The sequence below is a fragment of the Crocodylus porosus genome, unplaced genomic scaffold (genome assembly GCF_001723895.1).
Source record: "Crocodylus porosus isolate Cpor-Errol unplaced genomic scaffold, CroPor_comp1, whole genome shotgun sequence".
In the NCBI taxonomy this organism is placed as follows: Eukaryota; Metazoa; Chordata; order Crocodylia; family Crocodylidae; genus Crocodylus; species Crocodylus porosus.
Genome location: NW_017728939.1, coordinates 2,988,369 through 3,002,677, shown reverse-complemented (window position 1 = coordinate 3,002,677; position 14,309 = coordinate 2,988,369). Strand labels below are relative to the sequence as shown.

At 47.4% G+C, this 14,309-nt stretch overlaps 1 protein-coding gene across 3 annotated transcripts in view; it reads left to right on the top strand.

The window, feature by feature from the left end:
* Positions 1–14,309, top strand: part of PTPRU (protein tyrosine phosphatase, receptor type U) — a 205,984-nt gene that overhangs the window by 73,747 nt on the left and 117,928 nt on the right. The window lies entirely within an intron of this gene.

Here is a 14,309-nt window from a genome sequence, read left to right as displayed (position 1 = left end):
CACAGCAGCATGGTGGGCCCTGTTTAGCCCTGTGAAAGGACTTAGAGGAACATGGGTGAACAAGGCACTCAAGAGTTACTAGTGTAGGGAAAGGCCCCAGGTGAAGTGCAGCACAGATGGAGTTAGAAGAAGATGCATCCTGGCATTGTGTGCCCTTCTGATCCTGGGCCTTCTGAAGTTCACCTGCCAAGTACCACTGAGTTGACTAAGTAAGAATAGAGTAAGTTCAGCGTAATCACAAAGCAATGACCTGATTGCTGATCAGTGCTGAACATTGCAGCTGAATGGTAAGAGCTTACAGCAAGAGGTTACAAGGTAATTAATCTCTGAGACAATTCTCAGCATCAAGAGTTAGCAATTCACCTGGAAAAGCTGGTAATCACTAGGGATTTGACTGTGTGGCTGATAATAGTGGGCTTAATTTACATGCAGTCACAACTTCAATGGCAGAGCAATGATTTGAACCCAGAGCTTTAGAGCTCTGTTTTTCTGGTTTAACATAAGAGTGAGGACCAACTTTTTTTTCACTTACTTCAGTCCTCGAGAGCCTTTCTCCAAGCCCTCGTGCAAACCTGTCTGATGTTGATGCACCCAACTTGACACTCCCAGTGGTTTATTTTTTAACTGTAATTGCTCCAGCTGTGTTTTAGTGTGCTATGATTACTCCAGCTGTTTTCTTATTGTACGGTAATACAGTAGCTCCAGCTGTTTTCTTGCTATACTGTAATCACTCCAGCTGTTTTTCACTATACATTGATTAACTAGGCTTTTTTCTTCCCTTTTGAATTCAGCTTGATACAACATACGCATTCTGCCTCTCAAGGGATCAATAATTCTCCCTGAGTATGGATATATTGTAAATTGTACATGTGGGTTTGTCTCGCTTACAGATCTATTCAGTTTATCTAAATTGGCTAATGATCGTGCATAAAGCTCTTTTGTTTTCTTTGTAACTAAAACTCACCTGGTACATTCATTACAACTTCACCATTTTAGAAGAACTGCTATTTTTTCCAGTTTAAAATAATAGCAGAAGGTGATTTTAAAGTACAGCTCTAGTCTAGAAAGTGCTTGTGTCAAAAAGTGCTCTTGTACTCTCAATGAGCTTTAGTTCAAAGTGCCCCACCACCATTTTTCAGCCCGGGGACACTGATACAACACTGTGGCGGGGGGGGGCCTGGTGCTTCCCTCTGTGGTTGCAGTGCCCCCCTGGGGACTGCCTGGGCTGGGTGCCTGTAAGCAGGTGTCACTGGGGGTGCTGCTGCTGCTGTGGAGGTCCTCCCCGCAGCTCAGGGACCGCTCAGCCCACTGGCAGCTTGCTCTCACAGGGGTTTACATTGGTTTAAATTGAAACGGGGTTTTTAAAAACTCACCGCTTCAATTTAGGGAGAGTTAAGCCAAAGTAAACCACTGTGACATGTACAAGCAGCCTATAGGACTAAATCCATGAAAGGAGTTAGGTGCTTAAGTCCGTTTTGGTTGCCTTGGTCCAACATGGTGCTGCTCAAAACATATGCCTAGATGTAGATGCCTCCTTATAACCCTGAGTCCAGTGCCTAAATCCTGAAGAGAGGCTGGACTTAAGACATTCCCCTATCCCCAGTGTTTCCTATTGGATATATTGGTTGTCTGCACCCACACACTGAGCTGGCTACCATGAATCTTTGTCAAAGCATCCAATTCTCACATGCACAGGGTAGGAGGGTGTATCAGCACATAGCTCAGGGCAGAGGATTCTGCAACAGCAGCCACGTACCTAAATCAAATCCCCTTTGCGGATTTAACCCGCAGTGACTAATCAAAGTCTTCAGTGCCTTTTCCTCTTGGGAGCCGCTCAGAGCCTGCCAAAGCTCCGGGAGGGTGAGCTGGATTCTGATCTGGCCAGGCATCATCATCTGAGTGGTGAAGTCCAGGGTCAGCAGTGCAGGCAGGGGACCAAATTCCTTCCTCCTGTAACTGCACTGGTTTTAGTGGGATGAATTTGGCCCGGTTTTTTGGCGGAGTGGTACAGGTGTGCTTGAGAGCCTAGTTCAGCCTGCAGAATTGCCCTTGCTGGGGATGATGCATGAGAAGGTATTTGTCCAGTGTGGTGGAGGTTGCACACCTAGCAGCTTTTCTTTAACAAACAAAAAGAAAAAAAAATACATGAAGAACATGGAGGCAGAGCAGCGCACCAGAACTCAGGAGATTTGGATTCCACTCTGGTCTGCTGTGGGACCTTCCTGTTTCCTTCTGTCTTTTTGGACTGCAAGCTCTTAGATAAAGGGGGCTTCTCTTACTATGTACCTGCCCAGTATATACCTCCATGGGACTATTATAGCCTCTAGTCATGATCATGAGGTGAATAATTAGAAGCAAAATAATAATACTGTAAACTGGGCACATAGGCTCTGGAGAGACTGAGATGCAATAAACATGGAATCCCTTGATGCTTCTCACAAAGCTAATTTCCAAATAGCTCCATCATGTAAAGTTTTAAAAACGGAAACTGGAGAGAATTAGTTTAAATTCTTGCCTTGCGTAGCTGTCCAGTCCTTTGAGTCTGAGACCAACATAAGGTTCTTATTAAAAAATATATGGGAAGTCTTTAATGAGCAACTGTCTGTGCAATTAATGAAAATAGTGAAAATTCATGAATAATAGGACCCTTGATTGTGTTTTATTTTGTCTTTTTTGACATGAAGCAAGCAAACTTGATTTGCATAGTCTGTTTGTGTATTGCTGCAGAAAGCTGGATGTTCCTAGATGAGTCATCGGAAAAGAAATTGCTAGGTACATAGTGGAAAAGAACAAAGAGGGGATTTAGGAAAAAAAAAAAGGTTGGAAACTCAGTTGGAAAAGGGTTGGGAAGGCCATTCCCCTGGTAGAGCTCTTTTGAATAAAAAATGGTTGTCTCCTTTCATTGCCAGGGCTGAGAAAAACCCCACTCCTGACACCAGTTGCCAAGCCAATGTGGGCAGCTGCCCAGCTTTTCCCATGCATGCACAGAGACAGCCACGGTTCCAGGACATTGGAGGGCTGGAAACGTAAAGGCAGGTTTTGACTGGATAACCTCTTGTCTGGATACGAGGCAACCATGTTTCTTGCAATTTGTCCAGAGAGTTAAGAGTGGACAGGGACATTGCCTGAATCACGTAGCCATTGATTTTTGGCCTGTCCGGGTACATTGGAATGAGAGGCTGGAATCTATTTGACCCTACTGCCTGGCCAGGGAATATGAGTAATTGCTACTCAAGCCAATGGGAGACTTTCAAATCCAGCTGAATGAATACTGAGACTTCTGGTTGAGTATCTCCATCCCTCAGCAGTTGCTGAATTCTAGGTAGTTCACTGGAGGTGCATTTTTTGGGCAAGACCTTAAAAACTCAGGATCCTCCGTGCTCTTCAGGGATAGTACAGATCTGTTTGCATTTTTATGAGTAGCTATTTTGTCCTATTTTCCTTAATCAACATTTGCCTTCCTCTTGCTCCTGTGCATCTTGCTCTGTTTGACTTGGTTTTTACCTTCTGTGCCCAAAGGTAGCTGCATTTCTGTGGTAATGCAAGTGTGTACTAAGGACTGGCATTGGGACCTTCAGAGAAGCAAAGTTTCATTTTAATATGCTAGTGACTTGCGCATTGCCATCCCCAATGACTAGCCACTGGAAGATTATATCCTACTACTGCCACTAACCAGTGAAGCTATTCCTGATACAAAGTAGTACTTAAAAGTCATAGGTTGCTGAGAGTCTGTGTGGAGGACCCAGCTGTATGATTTGGATTTGGACCTGAACCTGGGACTGTTTGGATCTCGGGTGTTGGTTTAGACCGGTGATTCTCAACCTGGGTGCCATGGTACCCTGAGGTGCCACAAAATCATTAGAAGGGTGCCATGACGTGAGGAGTTAAGCAGATGAGTGCAGGCTCAGACTTGTCCCTGCCTGGCTGATCTCCCACCCTCACTATCCAGCCCCTTTGCATGGAGGTAAGCATTGTAATATATACATTAATTTTTTTAATTGGGTGCCACGCAATTCATAAAAGTTATGTTGAGGGGGCTTTGAGTCCAGTGAGGGTTGCCTTGAGTCCAAAAGGCTGCAAGCCACTGATTTAGATGTTTCTTTCATATATAAAGTGAAGGCCAAATGTCTTCCAGCTTCTGCAATGGTTCCAGTGCAGGTTGGGTCAGTAGTTACTCTGTCCAAAATGCATTTGGCCACCTCATTTTCCTAAATATGTCCTGGGTTGGCAAATACAGCATCTAGATCTAGCATGGTCAGGGCAACTGGAAGGAAAGGAAGCAGTTCCTTTCCAATTGCTGACAGCTTTTCCTCTGCGCACAGGAGTCCTCTAACTTCCACCTCCCATTCGGTTCCTGTTTTACCATGAAACTGGCTGTACATCAGGGGCAAGCTACAGTACCTTTTTGGCAGGCAAAGGTGGTGCAAGGCAGGCCCCCACAACCTTCCAGTATATCCTCTTCACGCAGATATCAACGACAAAGGCGGGGAAACGGCAGCACCTCTCTGTTCTGTCCCTGCGGAGGTTATTCCAGGACATTAAGTGATGAAGCGTCTCCATTATGAGATGGAACGGCTCATTAGCAGGCGGGGCGCTGGTGGCCAGAGCGCTTCTCAAGGCATATAGGAGGATTCCTAGGGCTAGATGCAGAAGGGGATGCTTTCATTTCTGCACACACTGTCCCCAAGATCCAAGACTTGAGTGGTATTGATTCAAGACTCCTTTCTTCCTGTTCTCTTCTCTGTGTGTGCTTGGGAGGCGAGCAGCAGGGAGCACTGGTTTGTTGATCCTCAAACTGTTGTTCAAGTGTCAGCATGAGGGTTGTGGGAATCTACTACCATGCAAAGCCTGGAAATACTGGATCCTGTCTACAGAACGGGAGGGGACCTAGCTTTGGTGGTCTTTAGAGGAATTGCTGAAACAAGGCAATAGCAGCAGCATCAATTGGAGCTTTTATTGATTCTTGCACATATGCTCAAACACACAGATGTGCGCATCTACATACACAAAATGCCCCCACCTTCAGACACATAAGGCTATGCATAAGTGCACTCGTTCATACACACATGCACTCTTTGCATGTGAATGCATCTACACACCTCTCAATCCATGATCACATGTATATATGTATGTGGCGCACGCACGCTTACATGCATATATTCACAGATATGCTTTTACGTGTGTAAACACTTCCCTACAGCTAGTGTGAACCAGAAGGACTAGGAACATTTTTTTGCCACAGAAACATAAAATAGTTGTGTAAAGTGGTAAACTACTGAGGAGAGCAAATCATTCTCTACTTAGGAACAGTCACAGTCGGGCATGTGTGTTGCTTTATTTAAAATAAACGTTTAAGGAGAAAAAAAGAAGCCTCTTTAAAGAATTCAGTTTTGGCACAACAAAAGCATAAATCCCCCCTCTATTACCGTAGAATGAAAACCTCTTAAAGATATGAGCAGTAGAAGAATAAAACCCCCCATAACACACACACTTTTTCTACATGCTGAGGTGTTCTGTACACATTAGTGAAGAAATCACTAGAGTTCACTTAAACTGCTGTGTTCAGATGTTTATACAAAATGTCAGCAGCAGTAATAGTTGCACATTACTAACTCAGTGCCTAAGCAGCAGGGTAGAACTGAATGCTTTTTGCCTCTGGAGACTTGAGTTCAAAATCAGACTTGTCTCACATGTGAAATGAGGTTTCCTTTCTTCCTTCTCCTTTTTGTTTTTATAGTCGCAAGCCGCATTGTTCTAGGTGGCTGTTTGATTTATCTGGCTTGCAAAGTAGCGACACTAATTCAGTAGGCTCTGAACAGTAGGCCAGGGCTGGAACGGTGACGGGGTACAGGGCAGGACTGAGGGGCATGAGCAGAGCTGTGGGGAGGTCCCCAACCCAGAATAGCTGGGTGGATAAGAGATTGAGGGGTATCAGCAAAACTGGGTGTGGGCTCTGGACTGGAGTAGCAGGGGGGTGTTGCAGGTTGGGACTGAGGTGCATTAGCCAAGCCCTGGGATGATAGCTCGGGATGATCTATCAGAGAGCACTGCATATCAGAAAGGAGGAGTGATGGCGGAGCTGTGGGAGGAGGACTGAGCCGGGGCTATCAGCATTCCTTCTTTGTTAGCACTAAAAATCCACTGCCAGGCTTCAGAGAAATATTAAAGAAAAACAGGCACTTTCAATTCGTGCCAGAAACAAGGCTTCTATCAGCCGCTGCTCGGCTGCTGATACGACTTGCAGGCAATCAAAGGCAGGCACCATGGGATGGCGAGAAAAGGGCAGCTTTATCCTAGAGCTCCCATTACAGGGAGAGTGAACTTGTTTATTGGAGGCATCAGGGAGTCGGCCCTTACCCCGTGCTTGTTCTCTCTGCTAATTCACGTCGGGACTGGATCGTGGCAAATCCTGTTGCTTTGCAGAGCATAGGCATGACCAGATGGGATGAGACCCAGGCTCCGGCTGCTCCGGCCTCTTGTCTGTGAAAGTTGCCCTGGGGGAGCAGAGGCAAGCCTCTAGGCAGAGCATCGGGGGTGAGCCCTGAAGCGTGAGATATTCTATCCCTTCCAAAACGTCTTGTCAGCACTGCGTCAACTCTGGACAGCCTTGCTATTCATGTAATGCGAATGTATGAACTTGCAGAGCTCTTGGGTAGCCCCGGTGCCGTGGGGGCTGGTAAGACTGGGATTGTTTTCTTTTAAGTTTTCTGCTCTGGTTTATGTTTCAACGCATGCTTGTGGGTGCACACATGCTGCTGTTTCTGAGCAGCCAAAAGTGAGTGTACCAGCAAGGGAGATGTGTGCTGTGCTCAAGTCTGCTTCCAGACTCAGAGTTGATACTGCCCTTCTGGAGCCCACCCCCCACATTAGAATCATAGAAAATGAGGGTTGGAAGGGACCTCAGGAGGTCATCTAGTCCAACCCCCTGCTCAAAGCAGGACCAGCCCCAGCTAGATCATCCCAGCCAAGGCTTTGTCTAGCTGGGTCTTAAAAACCTCCATGGATGGAGATTGCACCACCTCTCTGGGTAGCCTGTTCCAGTGCTTCACTACCCTTCTAGTGAGAAAATTCTTCCTAATATCTAACCTAAACTTCCCTTGCTGCAACTTGAGACCATTGCTCCTTGTTCTGTCATCTGCCACCACTGAGAACAGTCCGGCTCCATCCTCTTCGGAACCTCCTTTCAGGTAGTTGAAGGCTGCTATTAAATCCCCCCTCAGTCTTCTCTTCTCTAGACTAAATAAGCCCAGTTTCTTCAGCCTCTCCTCAGAAGTCGTGGCCCCCAACCCCCTCACCATTTTTGTTGCCCTCTGCTGTACTCTCTTCAATTTGTCCACATCCTTTCCCTAATAGGGGCCCAAAACTGAACACAGTACTCCAGATGTGGCCTCACCAGTGTTGAATAGAGGGGGATAATCACTTCCTTTGACTTACTGGCAACATACCTGCCAATGCAGCCCAAGATGCCATTAGCCTTCTTGGCAACAAGGGCACACTGCTGGCTCATATTCAGCTTATTGTCCACTGTAACCCCCAGGTCCTTGTCTGCAGAGCTGCTGCCCAGCCAGTCAGCCCCAAATCTGTACTGGTGCATGGGATTGCTCCATCCCAATTACAGGACTTTGCACTTGTCCTTGTTGAACCTCATAAGATTTCTTTTGGCCTAATCATCCAATTTATCTAGGTCACTCCGAATCCTTTCCCTACCCTCCAGCGTATCTATCGCTCCCCCCAGCTTGGTGTCATCTGCAGACTTGCTGAGGGTGCACGCTATGCCATCTTCCAGGTCATAATGAAGACATCGAACAAAACTGGCACCCGGGACTGACCCCTGGGGCACTCCACTTGATACCGGCTGCCAAGTAGACATCAAGCCATTGATTACTACTCTTTGAGTCTGATGCTCCAGTCAATTTTCTATCCACCTTACAGTCCATTCATCCAGACCATACTTCTTTAGGTTGCCTGTGACACTGTTGTGGGAGACTGTATCAGAAGACTTGCTAAAATCAAGGTATACTGCATCTATTGCTCTCCCTGTGTCCCCAGAGCCAATCATCCCATCATAGAAGGTGATCAGGGTGGTCAGGCATGACTTGCCCTTGGTGAATCTATGCTGACTGTTCCTAATCAACATCTTTTCCTCCAACTGCTTAAAAATGGATTCCTTAAAAATGGATTCCTTGAGGCTCTTCTCCATGATTTTTCCAGGGGCTAAGGTGAGGATGACTGGTTTGTAGTTCCTTGGATCCCCCAGTTTCCCTTTTTCTTAAATATGGGCACTATGTTTGCCCTTTTCCAATCATCTGGGACCTCTCCTGGTCACCATGAGTTTTCAGAGATAATGGCCGGTGGCTCTGCAGTCATGTTGACCAGCTCCCTCAGCACCCTCGGTTTTATCCCACCTAGCCCCATAGATTTGTATGTGTCCAGCTTTCCTAAATAGTCCCTAACCTGTTTTTTTGCCACTGTTGGCTGCTCACCTCCTCCCCAAACTGTGCTGCCAGGTGCAGTAGTCTGGGAGCTGAGCTTGCCTGTGGAGGCTGAGGTGAAAAAGGCACTGAGCACTTTAGCCTTTTCTGTATCCTCTGTCACTAGGTTGCCTCCCCCATTCAGTAAAGTACCCACACTTTCCCTGCTCTTCCTTTTGCTACTGTCATACTTGTAGAAACCCTTCTTGGTATCCTTTACATCCCTTGCTAGCTGCAACTCCAATTGTGCTTTGGCCTTCTTGACTTCACCCCGCTTACCCGAGTATGTTCAGAAGCATCTGGCCATTTGAGGTCTGCTGTAGAATTGGGGCCTAATTTGAATGGCAGCATCCTTTTGGGGATAGGGCTTGGATGGAAAGAAACCTGGGTTTACCCTGGCCCTACCAGTGACCTGCTGTCTGGTTTGGGGCAGATCAGTTCCCCTATCTGAGAGTCTCTTCCCTGTCTGTACAATGGGGAGTAGCAATGCTGGGGAGTAGCAACGCTGACCTCCTATAATGTGCTTGCAGATTCTGTGGACAGAAAGGCTTATATACGTGTTGGCTGTTATTAGATTGGTTCATGATCACTGAGAAGTAACTTATAGTGATCATTATAATCTAATCCCAATCATATCCCCCTTTCTCTTTCTGTAAAGTGCCCAGCACAGCGGGGACCTGTATTATCTCGGGGCCTCTTAGACACTGCTGCAGTACAAATAATAATGAATAATGTCTGTCTCTGCATATTTATGGTGCTTCAGAACACCCCTCATGGGGTGTGGTGAGGGTTGTTCGGTCACTAAAATGCTTTGATAGCTTCAGAGAGAGAGAGAAGATGTTATAGAAGGGCAACGTAGTAATCAGTTCCAGGCTGCCACTGAGGATTATGTCTTGCCTAACGGGCAATGGGAGCGTGCTGGAAAGTTTGTGCTGAAGCATCTTTTGCTGTGAAACATCAGGTGCGTTGCTAACACTTGTAATTAAATGGAACATTTGCATAGTGTTGGTCATGGTTTCAATTTGCAGATAAATTCTCTGCATTTGTTTCCAGGAGGAGAAAAAATATATCTCTTTCTCTCTCTGCCCCAAAGGTTTCCATAATGCTCCATGAATTTAATAAGTGTCTTGTGTACATGTGTAGGACACAGCACCTCTGATTAAATTAACTTGTAAATCAAGTGGAAATTGTGTATTTGCATGGTGGGAGCAGCGCGCCAGGCGATCCCTCTCCTATGGCCGTGTAATTAGATCTGAGCAAAGGCTGCAAAAAAATTGTCCACGGCTGTTTATTTGAATGAGGAACTGAATTCCCGTCCCCTGCCTCCGCACCGCTATTGCATTTGCTTGTGGTGGGTATTCCATCTGGAGACTTCTCTGGCAGGGATGTTCACGAAAATGAATGGTATTCATGAGAAACACATTTTGACTTTGCAGTCTCTCGGGCCTTGAAGCATCGTGGCACTAAGCGTATGCCTGATTTTTAAGCAGCTGGACGGAACCCTGTTGATTTCAACGCAGTTACTCGGGGGCATAAAATTAGGTATATGCTCAAGTTCCTTTCTGAATCATGGCCTCACTGCGCTCCTGACTGAATTGCCTTGATCCAGCCAAGGGCCAGGAGCACTTCATATCACCTTCACGTCCATTTGGAGTTAATCAGAATAGCTCAAACATTGAACACGTGCAACAAACTGCTTGTGAAGGTGCTACAGGCTGAGCACCTTTTGGAGACGTTGTAGATAGATGGATTTGAGCAAAGCCCAAGCCGCTCCCAGAGAAAAGAGGAAACAGTGCATGAAAGCAAGTCATCTGCGTTTGCTACAAAGGCACATCTCTAGCCAGGGTTTGCAACCTGTCTTGAGCAAACCTGAGTTGAGTTTTAAGTGAGTCTTGGAAAAGTTACAGTGTTGTATTGAAACCCTGAAAATGCCCATTCAGCACTGAACTGGGCAGCATTAGGGCTTTTGACTGAAGTCATTTCCTCCTCGGCCCTTCATACTCAAAATGAAACATGAGGGTAAGACTTGTATTTGACTCAATCCCCCATGATCCCAAACTATAGAATTAACAAAGATCGTTTGAGCCCAAAACAAATAGCAATGGTTGCAATGCAGCCTGTATCGCACATAAAACTAAAAAGCCTATTTCCAAGCAGGCAGTTTCAGGAAGGCCCAGCTAATGGCTGTTAATAATGTCTTTGGACTTTTCATCCTAGCTGTTATTTCATCAGCTCAGCCCCTGTGCATAGCGTTTAGCTTTTTTTTAAGTGGGTATAATTGCTCCCTCTGCCTGAAATTAGAGGGTGCATTTTTCAAGCATTAAAGCTTGTAGCAGATGATACTGCTCATGAATAGTGATCTTTGCAAAGCAATTGCCTGTTCTGTCCTCCTTAATAACAACCTTGGGTTGGGGGATGAAAAAAGCTGCACGCTCAGTGAGTGCATATTGATCCTAGTGTCTTCAACTGTTGTTATTGTTTTGTGGTTATTATTATTATTGTTGTTGTTAATTGGCGGGAATGGCTCTGCCACACCGAACCTGCCAGATTGTTTGCAGATTAGACGCTACACAGGGCTTTTATAGTAAGCATCAGGGCAGCACTCAGCACAGTCTCCAGGCTTGTGAGAGTGAAGGGGGCTGTCACTTTGTGGAACAGACACGTAACCCACGCTAAGACCACGGGGCTCTGTCATCCTCTAGTGGCTGGCTCCTGCAGACAACGTTGTGAGTCCACGGCTGGTTTTAGGCAACTGTCTGTCGGTTTAGCTCCACCTGTAGAGGCTTGTGGCTTTCAGATCCACAGGTTCAGTCTCTGAAGATGACTTGGTGAGGGCTCTAACTGAAAAGGTCCCTTCCAACAATAGCTTAAGTGGGATTGTCTGCCCTGGCAGGATGGGAGGGTGCAGCAGTCGGGTCACCAGGAAGCTTAAGTCCCTGGTTTATAGTGTGAATGTTATGTAGGGACAGGATTTTCAGCACTTGCCTAACTGCTCCTGTTGAGATCCGTAGCCAGCTTCCCTCCACCTCGAGGTGAAAGGGGCCGGTCTCTCTTCTGCTTGTTGCACCGTCTGATGCTTCTGTTGCTGGGAGGGGGCCACGCTCTGTCATTGCTACTGCGGATCACTCCAGAGCCTGGGTCGGTGTCTGTTTTGCCTTGCTGTGTGTTTGAGTCAACGCTGTTGTAAAAATGATGAGGCATTCTGGCCTGAGGCCTATTCAGAGCTGGATATTTTGGTGCTGGATGAGGGGGTTGTGGGGTGGGGTGAGAGGATGTTCTCTGTTCAAGTGAAGCACAGAGCACCAAGGGAGGAGGGGCAGGTTTTGGAGATGGGAAGGGGACCTTGTTAAATGTGTCCCAGGCAGACCCAGGGAGTAAGTCTGGGGCTGGTTAGGCTGGTTACAGGGCCGGCCCCGAGTGACTTGGTTTGCAGCATGCTTTGCCTGCCTCTCAACCAGGTAGGAGCAACATCCCAAGAGCAGGGGATATGAAGGTGCATCTCAGCTGCGCTGTGTAGCCTTTCTAGTTGAGAGCACTGAAGAGCGTGAGACCACCAGCATTAGGGAACCAGGGAGGTAGAGGGAGCTGAGCCCAGCATACCTGAGGAGAGTAGACAGAGCTGAAAAGTCAGTACTGGGCAGCACTTACTGTTATCTCTAAGGCCATAGTCCACCCCAGTCCCACGAATAGCAGCTTTTGGCCGACTGGATGGCATCTCAGTAAATCTGACATGCAGCAGCGACTGCTGGAGCAAGTGAGGCCTGGACCTCAGTAGGGATTTGGCGTGATCTCATCACAGGTGGGGCAGAGAGGCATGGATAAGGAGAACCTGCCCCTTCCCCAGGCTCTAGTCTCAGTCTCTAATGTGGCTCTTGCCTCCCTCGCCTACAAGGACATGCGGTTTATTGCCTCCTGTGCGAGAGCCTTTATCTTTTGGGGAATGTAGAGCAGGTTTGCGCATTAGTGCCGGTCAGGGCACCCGGGCTTCACTTCCTCTCTGCGGCAGGACCATGGACTAGTCATTTCCCTCCTTCACTCTTTGTCTCTTAGATGGTAAGCGCTTTGCAGCACAGGCTGCCCTTCACTGTGCTTGTGTGTGTGCAGCAAAGAACACAAAGGGGGAGCCCAGTGGTGACCAGCTGGTCATGTAATACAAATTACTCCTTTGCAGAGCTTAATTGATACCTTCTGCATTTCCGCCCTTCCTTTTAATTCCAGGTAGGAACATCTAAGTGCGGCAGAAATGCCTGCTTTCCTCAGATCCTCTGTTGTGTTTTGCAGACCATGTTTGGGCAAGCATCCAAAGCCGGGCTATTCCAAACGTGCTCTCCCTTAGCACGCTCGTCATGACTATTCTGCGTGTGAATCCAACCAGCACCTGTGTGTCTCTCTTTACCGTTGTGCTTTTCCAAAGTGGTGGGCTGACTGGATTCAACAGAATGCAATTAAGATGCCCCAATAAAATATATACGAGCAGAAATAGCCAACAGATTCAACATCCGTGGGTTGGTTCGAGTGCCAGTTTATGGTGAATTGAGAGCTCCTGTTGCAGCAATCAGGCCAGAATGCACAGGATTACGCAGGGAGATTCGGGAAATGGTTTTTTTCTTTCTTTGGGCTGTTAAACTTTATCAGGTTCTGCTCTTGCCTCCCTTGCCTTACTGTGGACATGAGGTTTATTACCTCCAATGCAAGACCGAGGGGTGGGGGGGAGAGGTGTGAGCATTTATCCATGTCAGTACATCTGCCCTGTGCTCTAGATGGGTGAAAAAGGAAAGCTCTGTCTCTACTTTCCAGAGGCTGCTCTCTGTGCTTTGTGCCATGGCGTTCGTTTCCAGAGGTCTGGACAGAAACATTATCCAAGGATCCCAGAGCTCTGCACAGACATTCCTTAACTGTGCCCCAGAGCAGCCCTGTGACGTAGGATTATTAGCCCCATTTCTCTGATGGTCATGTGGAAGTCTTAAGGGGTCAAGTGATTTGCCCAAAGTCTCATGGCCCCTTAGGTGTGAAGCTGGGTAAGGAGGTCAGTCGTCTGGACTCTGCGTGCTGTTCTCAAAGCTACAAGTGCCAGCTGGTGAGAGTTGGCAGAGCTCAAGGCATTTCTGTAAGGTGGTATGGGAGGAGTGTGTCTGCTTCCTATCTCCTCTCTGCAGGGAACAGCAGATCATCAGCTGGGAGTGGGCACTGGGGAAGCACTTGTCAGAGCTTCAGTCTGATATTTCCTTCTTTAGCACAGTCTTGTGGATCCCAATGGCTGTAATGTTTAATTACCTTTGGATGAACTGAGGTAGTGGCTTGACTCAGAAGCAGGAAATAGAAAGGTGTTCAGTGGTGTCAGAGCAGATCCTTGGCTTTCGCATCCCCCCTTGTTTAATGATGAACTCCAGAACAACCCTGAAACCACAATGGCCCCTTTGTAACTTTTGTCGAGGTGCGTACACGGCCCCATCCCTGCAGCATTTTAGCAGATCACAGCCTTTGATATATTCAGCCTCAGGGCACCCCTGTGAGCAAGGACAGTACTGCTGTGCCTGTGTTACAGGTGGAGACTATGGGCACAGAGAGTCCATGACCTGCCCATGGCTGCACAAGGGGTCTGTGGCACAGCAGAAAAAAAATAAAACCCGGGTCTCCAACTCCCATGCTGGTATCCTAAACCCCTGGTCCATCTTTCCCAGGCCCTCTGGGCAGGCTCCCCTCCCCGCCCGGTGGCAGCTCCATGCTCTGTCTGGGCCTGGCAGGAGATGGTAGAGTTAGTGACTTCTGACACCTCCAACCTGCACCTGTCACAAGGAACTTGGGGTAAGCTGAAGTGTGTCAGTAGGTCCAGTGTAG